This window comes from Rhinolophus hipposideros (assembly GCF_964194185.1).
Source record: "Rhinolophus hipposideros genome assembly, chromosome: 9".
Classification (NCBI taxonomy): Eukaryota; Metazoa; Chordata; class Mammalia; order Chiroptera; family Rhinolophidae; genus Rhinolophus; species Rhinolophus hipposideros.
The window spans coordinates 35676584-35687179 of NC_138055.1; the positions used below are offsets into that span (position 1 = coordinate 35676584).

The following is a 10596-nucleotide window of genomic DNA, read 5'->3' on the forward strand; positions in this document are numbered from 1 at the left end:
TCTACCATAGCACAGTTGATTTTGGGGGAATTGATGGGGGAATATTTGGCAACTTTCATCACCCAGATAAGAATTATATCTGTTACTGCTGTATTCTTTATACTTGACATCTGATGTAATATATGACATAGGGGATCTATGGAAGGAAAGAAAGAAAGGAGAGAGGGATGGAGGGAGAGAGGGAGGGAGGGAGAAGGGAGAGGGAAAGAGAGAGCGACAGAGACAGAATTGAATAAATGACCAAATCAAAGACTATTCATTTATCTAATTTAACTCTAATCATTTTTTGAAACAAAAAACCCATTAAATTATGTTAACATTGTCAAAGCCTGTTTTGCCCTGTCCTTCACATGTATTGTAAGTCCAAAAGCAATAATACCTATTTCCAACAATATTCAAAGAACATATGCTTTCTCCTATTGTTACTGGTATTAACCTTTAAAGTGATAATAACAGAAAATAAACATTCTATTACATGGGATACGAAAGAGAGCGTGATTTATTATTTGGGATTTTTACAGAATCTGCCTTTGGCTTATTCTTAAAGGAGAATACAATATTTCTTTTTAGATTATTCTCTGAATTGAAGCATCATGTATATAGCGGCAAAGTCACAGGTTAAATATCTATTTGAGCCAGAGATATTTAAACTGTTCCTTGCCCACATGGTAATTATTACAAGAAGCCCAGAATATGGGAATGAATCAGTACAAATATATCACTCCTATTTGGAAAGCTTTCAAAGCAAGCTAGCTTTTCCTATAGTTTATCTAGAAGGGGTTAAGAATATTCATCTGTCCATTCAAACAACCATCTTAAGTGTTAGCTTCAAAATAGATTTTGTCTGGCTAGCAGTTTCAAAATTAAAACTACTACAGACAAGATTTATAATTGTGGCATGTAGTTTAGCTGTCTTGACTACCCCATTCCAAGAACTGAGTTATGCATTAAAAGAGCCTCAATTTTTAAATTATCATGTTTGAACCAATTATCTTCATAATAGTATACAGAGAAATGCTAACTTAGCTATCTAAAGATAATTTCCTTATTGTGTTAATAAAGCCAAAGTCACCATTGAATTCTCAGGATAATTTATCTGCCAAGTAAATAAACTTTCAAAAGACCTAGGAAAGAAAATCATATTTACAAATATGCCAACTTCAATTTCAAAGTCTACAAGGAGATCACAGAAAAAGGTAATAGAACACAGAATCACTTTTTCTGTTGTTTGAATGCAACAAACAAAATCAAATCTTCTTGATCTGGATAGTCCCAGATATACGTGAGGAGGAAAATAATAAAAAAATAATCATATACATAGAAACATTGACATATTCCATACTTTTAAAAAACAGTAAATCTGTGCCTCAGTAAAATATAACATTCCAGCTCTATCAAACTGAACCCCACAAGTCATTCTTAGAATGAATTATATAGTATCGACCACAGGATTTTTCTATAAGTATTCCTAAGGCAACTAACTATATAAAGTAAACCAGTAATATATATTTTATCTCTATGTTAAGAGCATCAAATATAGAAAATACGTACCTATCGAGTGTATCTACAACTTCAGGCTTGATATGATAATTTTACTATAACTATAAAATTAATAATAGAACAACACTTGCTTTTTTTATCAGTTTATGTGTTCTACTTAATAACCAGGAGATATTATTTCTCTTCATTTAAATAATTTTCTCTGTGTTTATGTGAGTTTTATTATTTCATAATCATATCTTTTATTATTTATTTATTTAATTAATTTTTTAAATTTTTATTATTTCATAATCATATCTTATGTGTTTTATTATTTCATAATCATATCTTATGTGGCATTTGCAAAATATACATAAGAATCTCTTAAATCTGGATAAGTTTTTAAGAAAAGCATTGGTTTGGAAAATTGAAAATTAGTATTAGTTCAAGTTTAAGCCCCTTGGTGCAGTTCTTGACACTTAGTAGGACTTTCAGTAAATATTTGTTGAATTAAATTTACTTGAATTTTCAAAAAGAAGTATATCAAGACTTAGGTGTGATGTAAACAATATATAACTCAATAGCAATTTTATGCTATTATATTCAGTTTTCATATTTCTCTTACAACTTCACTGGCCTTTCTTTCAGTGCCTGCACCCCCCATACACACACACACACACACACACACACACACACACACACACACCAACACATAAACACACACACAGGAAAGTTCTGTGAACAATACTCTTTAATCTACTCACATTATTACCTCTATGCAAATTAGTCCTGGGTCTCTAGCTATAATATCCAGACACGTTTTCAACTGTCTGCTAAATATCTTTTTATCATTTTTCAGTCATACATCCACATATACAAATCAGACTGCCTCTTAATAATAAAAATTAGTGTCTGGTTACTGAGTACATACTAAAGGCCAAGCACAGAAATAGGCTTCTTAATGTATATTATCTTATTTAATCCTTATACCTGCTCTGTGAGGTAGATAATTAACATTCCTTTAAAATTAAGGAAAAGTTGCCTATATTCTTAGAGAAAATAATCAGGAAAATTGCCTGTTAGACTTGGCAAAGCTCAATTTCTTCAATTATTCCAGTGTTCCCTATCTCAGTAAACCATGTTACCAGTCTATCTACTGCTGAGAATCAAAATTTCAGAGTAAACGTCTACTTTTTTCCAATCCATCTACCAGAAGTCAAGACTTGTTAATTACACAGAGACAGCTCTTTTTAAGGCAAAGTGGCTATCACCATGGGCGTGCAAGGTCGCATAGGATTCACACTACACAGGAAAAAAAATGTTCTGGTCCAACTCACAAATATGGACTAAGAAATTATTCTGTGTTCCAATTCTATTCTCTAAGACATTGTTTACTTAACTATACAAGTATGCTTGAATTTCCAGTTGTTTTTATTGGAGAGAGACATTGTGTTTTAGAACATTCCATCTGTAGCATTTAATGATCTGGACATTGACAGCTCTTTGAGTACGTACAGATGACTATGTTCTATGGAAATTTTATTGCAAATTCCTTATCGCCACTTTGTGTTCTTGTTAATGTACACCAAATACTAAAGTTTGGATCGATTAGACTACAAATTTAGTCAATTTAAAAAATCTCTGAAATGATCTGAATTGTGAAGATTGGCCATCCACTCTAAGTAGTTTGTTTATGAGTTACTGGGATTCAGTAATAACTTGTAAACAGCTCTTTGCAATTAACATAGGTTAACTGAAATACTGAAGCTCCCACATTTGACAAATGGTTTCAAATATGTCTCAAGACAAGAGAGACTTTAGCTAAAATTAGTAGAGGATATGGGGTAAAATTATCCCACAGCTGTTACAAGTTTACCCCCAGTCAGAAAGTATTTTAAAATTGTATTTATGAGTTTGGATTTTTGTGTGAAAATTATAATATGTAAAATGGGCTGTTATAGAGAAAATCACTGAGACCTTTTTTTTTTTTTTTTGGAAATTCAAACCCAATTATCAAGGTAAAGAATTTCAAAGACAAACCATTTGGAAAAAAATCCTGAAACTTTCTTCTCATAAGACTTTCATGTAGGGATTTTAGACCTACCATTAAAATTATAGTAATCTTCCACTAACTGTAAATGCCCCTCATGTGAAAATAAGTAGATACATATTTGTATACATTTTTCATCGCTGCAAGAAGTCCTAATAAAACACATGTGAACCATGAGTAACTCCAAGTTTTAAAGTAAAAAATGGTAGTTATCATATAAGCCATTTATTCAATAGGCATAATAAGTGCTTACTCTGTGAAATGAACTCTGCTAGGCCCTTGTCTGCTAGGCCCTTGGGTGAGGGATGGACTCTAAAATCAGCACATTAGTCAAAAGTAGCTTATAAGGAAAATAACCCTTGAAAATATTTTTGTTTGCCCAGAAGTTACAATATACATTTGTGATACTCACCCTAAAACAGTGACTTTTAAGCATATGAATATTTAAGACCTAACTAAATTAGACTAAAGAAAAAAGTACATAGAATGCCTATGTAAACATGAAAGCCATTCTGTACTTAGGAAAGCCATCCCAAATCCCTAATCTAAGATTGAGAAAAGGGTAGAGAATTCTGAAAGAGTCCTGCTTTTCTGCAGAATTTTCTCAATTGCTTGATGAATGTTTAGGGTAAGCAAGATAATGTGTGAGGATTAAGCAAAAATAATGGAGAAGCTGTAGGAAGTAAGGTACTGAATTTAGTACATTAATGAAATGTGTATGTGTTACAACTCCATGGTAGAGCAAGAAGCAAAACAAATGTAGTCTCTGCCTTTAGAGCTGGAGCAGGCTAGAGAGGCATGTAGGGCTCAAACGTTTAGAAGACCTTTACTCTGAGTCCTGTTCTTGTTGACTCTTCATTGGCAAGACATAGAGCGAGTGTCTTCTTAAATTTTGTGACCTAGGTATTAACATTTTATATCATCATTCCCAAGAGACAGAATGTTTCTCCAGGTCTCTTACTTTCACAGCATATGGTGACTATGGCTATTTGTTCTATTAAAGATAAACCTGTAAAGGTGTATGTTTTTTCTGTATAATCCTTCATTGAAATGATTAACATAAAATGAATTAACAAGCATTTCACTGAAACCATAGCGGAAGAATATTGAAAAAGTTTTATCTAGAAAGGAATAATCCTCTATTTTAATATACTCATATATGATATGAAATACTTTATAGACTTTCTCTTTAATTGGTGTGTGATTCCTACTAGTTTGTTTTTGAGAAACAAGTATTATACACATACTTACCTAATTATTATTTACCTACACATGTATTTATGTAGGTTACCTTATAATTCTAGTTCCCTGTAAGATCTTAACTTCTTTAAGCAAATTTTCTTACTACGAGAGTTTTGAAGAATACAATCATATAGTTGATGTCAGAACACTTTTCCTGCTGTCTACCAGTTACAAATACATGGTGTATCCCTGTCTCCTACATAATAGATTGTAAACTACTGGGTTAAGTGAGATGCCATAAAAAACTGCCATGTAATTTTATGGCTATTCTTCATTTTTCCCCTGGTAGTCTTAGAAGATGAGCCTTTAGTTATTTTAGCAGTCCCTTCAACAGATAGTATATGTTTCATATAAGAGTCATGTAATAACTGTAACAAAAACAAGAGATAATTCTTACTGGAAATATTTTGTGTTGTTTGTCATAAGATTTAAAAATAGCGTTTCTGCACAAATACGCAAATAATTATATATTTAGTGTTTTTCATAAAAAATGTGACTGCAAATACCTATGTTCATATACTCAGCTGACAATAAAGCTGAATTTTAGTCTATGAAAGAATATCTAATTTTTGTAGTTTGGGCATTAAAATAGTATCACTTCATAGTCAAATAAAATTTAGACTCTTCTATAATTGTGAATCATCTCTTAAATAAAACTTTTTAAAATTTAATGTACTATTTAACTAATATTAGGCGATTTTTAAAAATCCCGCTGATACATCAAAAATAAAATAACGTATTCCTAACAAATGTACAATGTGAGAATCTCAAGCGTAAACTGTAATACTATTGAGAATCTGCTGCATCTATCACTTATGTTGAAAGTGGTATGGGCTGATTTAACCAGAAGTGTTCATGATGTTATATGCGGTGCCCTAAATGTTATATGTTGAAGGATACCTAATGGATACTTACTAGTATTTGACCTCTTCCTAGAACAGAGTCATACTTTGAATTTTCTGAAAAATTAGACAAATCAATTCAAAATTGTTAGAAATCAATTCAAGTGTTTGCGGGGGAAGGACAGATTCACAAGAATATCTTTTACCATGAATTTTTTTTTGGGGGGGGGGCGGGGGGATGAGTGAATTTGTGTAAGATTTTCAAAGAACAGAGTGTTCATTAAAAAATTGCTAGCAGGAGATATTCTAGAGACTTATTTTGTTTAGTACAGAAAAGTTACATTATGACTTTAAATATAATTTCCCACTTTCCTTACCTCAACTATGTTCCTCAAATTTTACCTTTTAAAACTACTTTTGGATACCCTTTTAATGGAGTTAACACAAGCTCGTTAAGTCCTGCCTTGTGGCCAGCTTGGGGAGCCGATGAGAGCCAAATGTGAGGGTGGTTTTTGTGATGTGGAATAAGCATGTATGTGTGAGTGTGTGCTCATGTGTATGTGCCTATTAACTGTTCAAATAATCCAGGAAAACAGAAAAACTGCTGAATGGAAGTTTTGTGGGTAGGACTAGCCGTGGAACAGAGCCTTTTCTGTGCATTATTAGTTAGTGAATTTCCAAAGGTTGCTACTATACAATGAAGCTACAGTTAACAGAAGGCCACCCCAGGAACGTATGTTTGTGTGCACGTGTGCACGTGTGTGTGTATACATGCATGCAAAATATAAAATTACTTGTAACATCTCTATTGATCACCATTTTCTCTTCCTGTAAACAATCTTCAAAAAATGGAGCTTTCTAGTATTTAAATTACTGGGCAGTATTTAACTAATAAACTGAAAAATACTCTGGAGTCTGGACGACAAGGTCAAAAAAGGGTGTAATTTAAGAGTCTGAACCTACCTGATATGCAGGTCCCATTCAGCCACATAAAAGGTAGTTTGGTAAACCCTAACTGTTACCTATCTATACCCAATCATCTACCAAATCCTTTTAAGTACAACTCAGTTCTGATGAATACTTTTAAACTACAATGAATCCATGGTGTTTACAACTCACATTATACATTGCCATTTCATTCAAAGTCCTTTTGCCTAAAGTCTTGCCTGGCAGCTGAATTCTTTCTTTCTTAGAAGCATAAAGTGTAATGCAACGTTGGACAAAGCCCTGCAGAACCCAGTACAATAGTAGTGGTCAATGGAGAAAGGCAGGGAAAGTAAATGTATCATTATTCTAAAGACTTTTAACTATCCCTGGAGGAAAAATTTCAGGGAAAGGGTAAAAGAAAAGAATATATGAATGAGTAGTAAGAATTTCATAAGTTATCAGAAGTCAAAGGGCACATATTCATAGCTGAGTTGCATAGCTAATGCTTAAAAATCATATCAAAGAGTTTAATGATAGTAAAAATTGTTGAACACGCAGGCAAAATATGAGTTATCACTGATGGTAGAATCTTCATATTCCAATGGGCCTTATGAAGAAATAAATAGGACAGATTAAGTCTGAATTAAACTCTCCAACTGTGTTTTGCTCCTAAACTGGATCTCCTAATGAAGACCAATTGTCCCTAATTGCAAAATGATAGGGTTTTACAATCCCAATGCATGGAAGATCTAACTGAAAACTACCTAAAGAATCAGCAATATAGTAATTTCCATTCTAATTTACTGTGCTCATTCATTCTCATACAGTATTATAGATGTGTGTGTTTAAACTTTCTACATTGCAAACCTGTAAAGTAATATATATATGCAAATATATAAATGCATGTGAGAAAGTGGAGCTAATCTTATATGCTTAGCTTCATACTATTTCACAATAGATATTTTTATTTAAAGAGAAATTACTGACTGTATTTCATACATCTTAAACAAGCAAAATAGAAGCCTAACGTGAATTTAAAATCTGAAAAATAATACAACTTCAAAGTAGTCTTAATCATCACCAGATGTTTAATGAGTTTAAATCATATTACTAGAATGGATTCCTGATGCCCTCCTCTTCTTGTGGTGCCCTAACAGTTCGAACTCCTAAAATGAAAGCATGATTTTTTTTTAGCCTAGGTATTGTCACAATCAGATTAATAGAGATATTTAAACCTATAAGTTTTCTCTTTAATATTTTTTAGGCAGTGGTTCAGAAATCTGCTTTTAAAGTGTTGAGGATATAGATAGCTATATCTTGGCCATAGAATAAGTTCTTATTGAACATATTAATGCACACATCCCCTCAAAATAGCATTTTAGGTTTCTTCAGGTAAATACGTACTCAGAAGTGGGGTTACTAGGTCCTTCTTTATCTCTTGCTATAGCCTTTGTTTTAAAGTCTGTTTTGTCTGGTATAAGTATTGCAACCCCAGATTTTTTTGTTTGTTTCCATTTTCATGAAATATCTTTTTCCATCCCTTTCAGTCTGTGTGTCTCTTTTGATCTGAAATGAGTCTCTTGGAGGCAGCATATGTATAGGTCTTGTTTTCTTATCCATTCAGCCAACCTATGTCTTTTGATTGGAGCATTTAATCCATACTTACATTTAAAGTAATTATTGATCATGTGCACTTATTGTCATTTTATTATTCACATTTAATTTTTTTTTCATCTTAAAGCAGTCCTTTTAGGACTCCTCATAATACTGGTTTAGTGGTTATGAACTCCTTTAGTTTTTTCTTGTGTAGGAAACTCTTTATCTGTCCTTCAATTCTAAATAATATCTTTGCTGGGTAGACTAATCTTGGTTGTAGGCCCTCACTTTTCATCACTTGTAGTATTTCATGTCAGTCCCTTCTGGCCTGCAAAGTGTCTGTTGAGAAATTAGCTGACAGTTTTATGAAAGCACCCTTGTAGGTAATTAACTGCTTTTCGCTTGCAACTTTTAAGAATCTTTATTTGCCTTTAACCTTTGGCATTTTAATTATGATGCGCCTTGAAATGGGCCTCTTTGGGTTCATCTTGTTTGGGACAATCTGCGATTCCTGGACTTGAATATATTTCCTTTGCCAGATTAGAGAAGTTTTTCGTCATTATTTCTTCAAATAGGTTTTCAATTCCTCTCTCTGCCTCTTCTCCTTCTAGTATTCTTATGATGTTAATGTTGTTGGTATACTTGATATTGTCCCAGAGGCCCCTTAAACTATCCTCATTTTTTTTATTTTTTTTCTTTTCACTGTTCTGAGTGGGTGTTTTCTCTACTTTATCTTCTAAATTGCTGATTCAATCCTCTGCTTCATCTAATCTATTATTGAGTCCTAGTGTATTTTTTATTTCAATTATTATATTCTTTATTTCTGACTGGTTCTTTTTTTATGTTTCCTATCTCCATTTTTGTTTTTCCTATCTCTTTGTTGAAATTGTCCCTGGGATCATTGAGCATCCTGATAACCAGTGTTTGGAACTCTGCATCTAGTAGATTGCTTATCTCCATTTTGTTTACTTTTTTTTTTTTTTAGCTTTGTTCTGTTCTTTCATTTGGACATGTTTCTTTGTCTCCCCATTTTGGCTGCCTCCCTGTGTTTGTTTCTATGTATTAGGTAGGGCTGTTAGATCTCCTGGTCTTAGTAAAGTGGCTTTGTGTAGTAGGTGTCCTGTGGAGCCAAATGATATAGTCTCCCTTTGCACCAGAGGTGGGTGCTCCAGGTGTGTCCCTTGTGTGGTTTGTATGTCCTCCTATTGTAGTTGAGCCTTGACTCTTGTTTGGATGTCAAAGGCAGGGACTAACCTTTGGGCTCATTGGTTGTGAGGACTGGCCATGACTACATTGGAGGAGCTGTGGTGCAGGAGTTGAACCTACAGAGCCGGATTTGCTTTAGCAGGGCTCAGCCAAGTCTGCCCTTTGGGTGTGTCATCCTTGGAGGTGTCCAGGTGATGCTCCAGAGCCCAGTCTGATGTTGGCCATTGGGTGTGCCAGTCCCAGGGCCTTCTTGGAGGGGACCCATTGCAGGTCAAATTCAACCCTTGCCTGTGCCCTGCTAGGGGACACCTGTAATGGACCAGGAAGCAATCTGCAGATAGCTGCCTCCCACAATATACTTGGAGGTACACTGAGAGCCCAAGTTGTGAACCAAGAACAGCTGTTGCTACTCCTGGGCTTAGGGCTGTTCACCTAGAGGTACAGGACACACTGAAGCCAGATGCTGCTTGTTGGGCTTTGTGAATCTTTGAGAGATTTTAGGAAAGTCCACAGCATGAGCCAAGGCAGACAGTTTGTACAGAAAAACCACTGGAAGCGGCTAGGTTGTGCCCAAAATTGGGAGGGGTGGGGTCTCAGAATCACCAGGGCAAGGTGAATGAACAGTGTTAGCCAAGTTGATGGAGAATCAAATATGGCAGTTGCCTGCATCTGCATGCCTAGATGTTGGAGGACTCAACAGAGAAACAATGGCCTCTGCCAGCTCTTTCTTTGGGGAGAAAGCTACCCCTCCATTCCTCTCCCTGTAGCCAGACAACTCAGTTCCTCCCCATATGTCCCTGGCACGTTTCCAGGCTGCTGTCCCAGCACTAGAGCTCAGAGTGAGTGAGTTTGTCAGCATTTAAGTCCATGTGTGGGCCCTTTAGGAGAAGCTCCTCAGACTGCAGCCACTCTCCTTCTCATTCAGCCACAATCTCAACTGGTTTTCACAATTACAAATTATGGGGACTTCTCTCCCTGGCACTGGGACCCTGGGCTGGGGAGCCTGGTGTGGTGCTGGAACCCCTTCTTCCTCCAGGAGGAAACTCCACCGCCAAGATATCTCTCCTGATTTTTAATGGTCACACATGAGTGTGGGACCAGCCCGTTCCACATCTCTTCCCCCACTACCAGTCTCGAGGTGTCTTCTCTTATATGTCATTGGTTGTAGGACTTCAGTTCAGCTAGACTTCCGGTGATTCTCAATGATGATTGTTTTGTAGTTTAGTTGCAATTCTGAAGTGGTTGTGAGAGGAG

At 35.1% G+C, this 10596-nt stretch overlaps 1 protein-coding gene across 26 annotated transcripts in view; it reads right to left on the bottom strand.

The window, feature by feature from the left end:
• Window positions 1-10596, bottom strand: part of SOX5 (SRY-box transcription factor 5) — a 944197-nt gene that overhangs the window by 249301 nt on the left and 684300 nt on the right. The window lies entirely within an intron of this gene.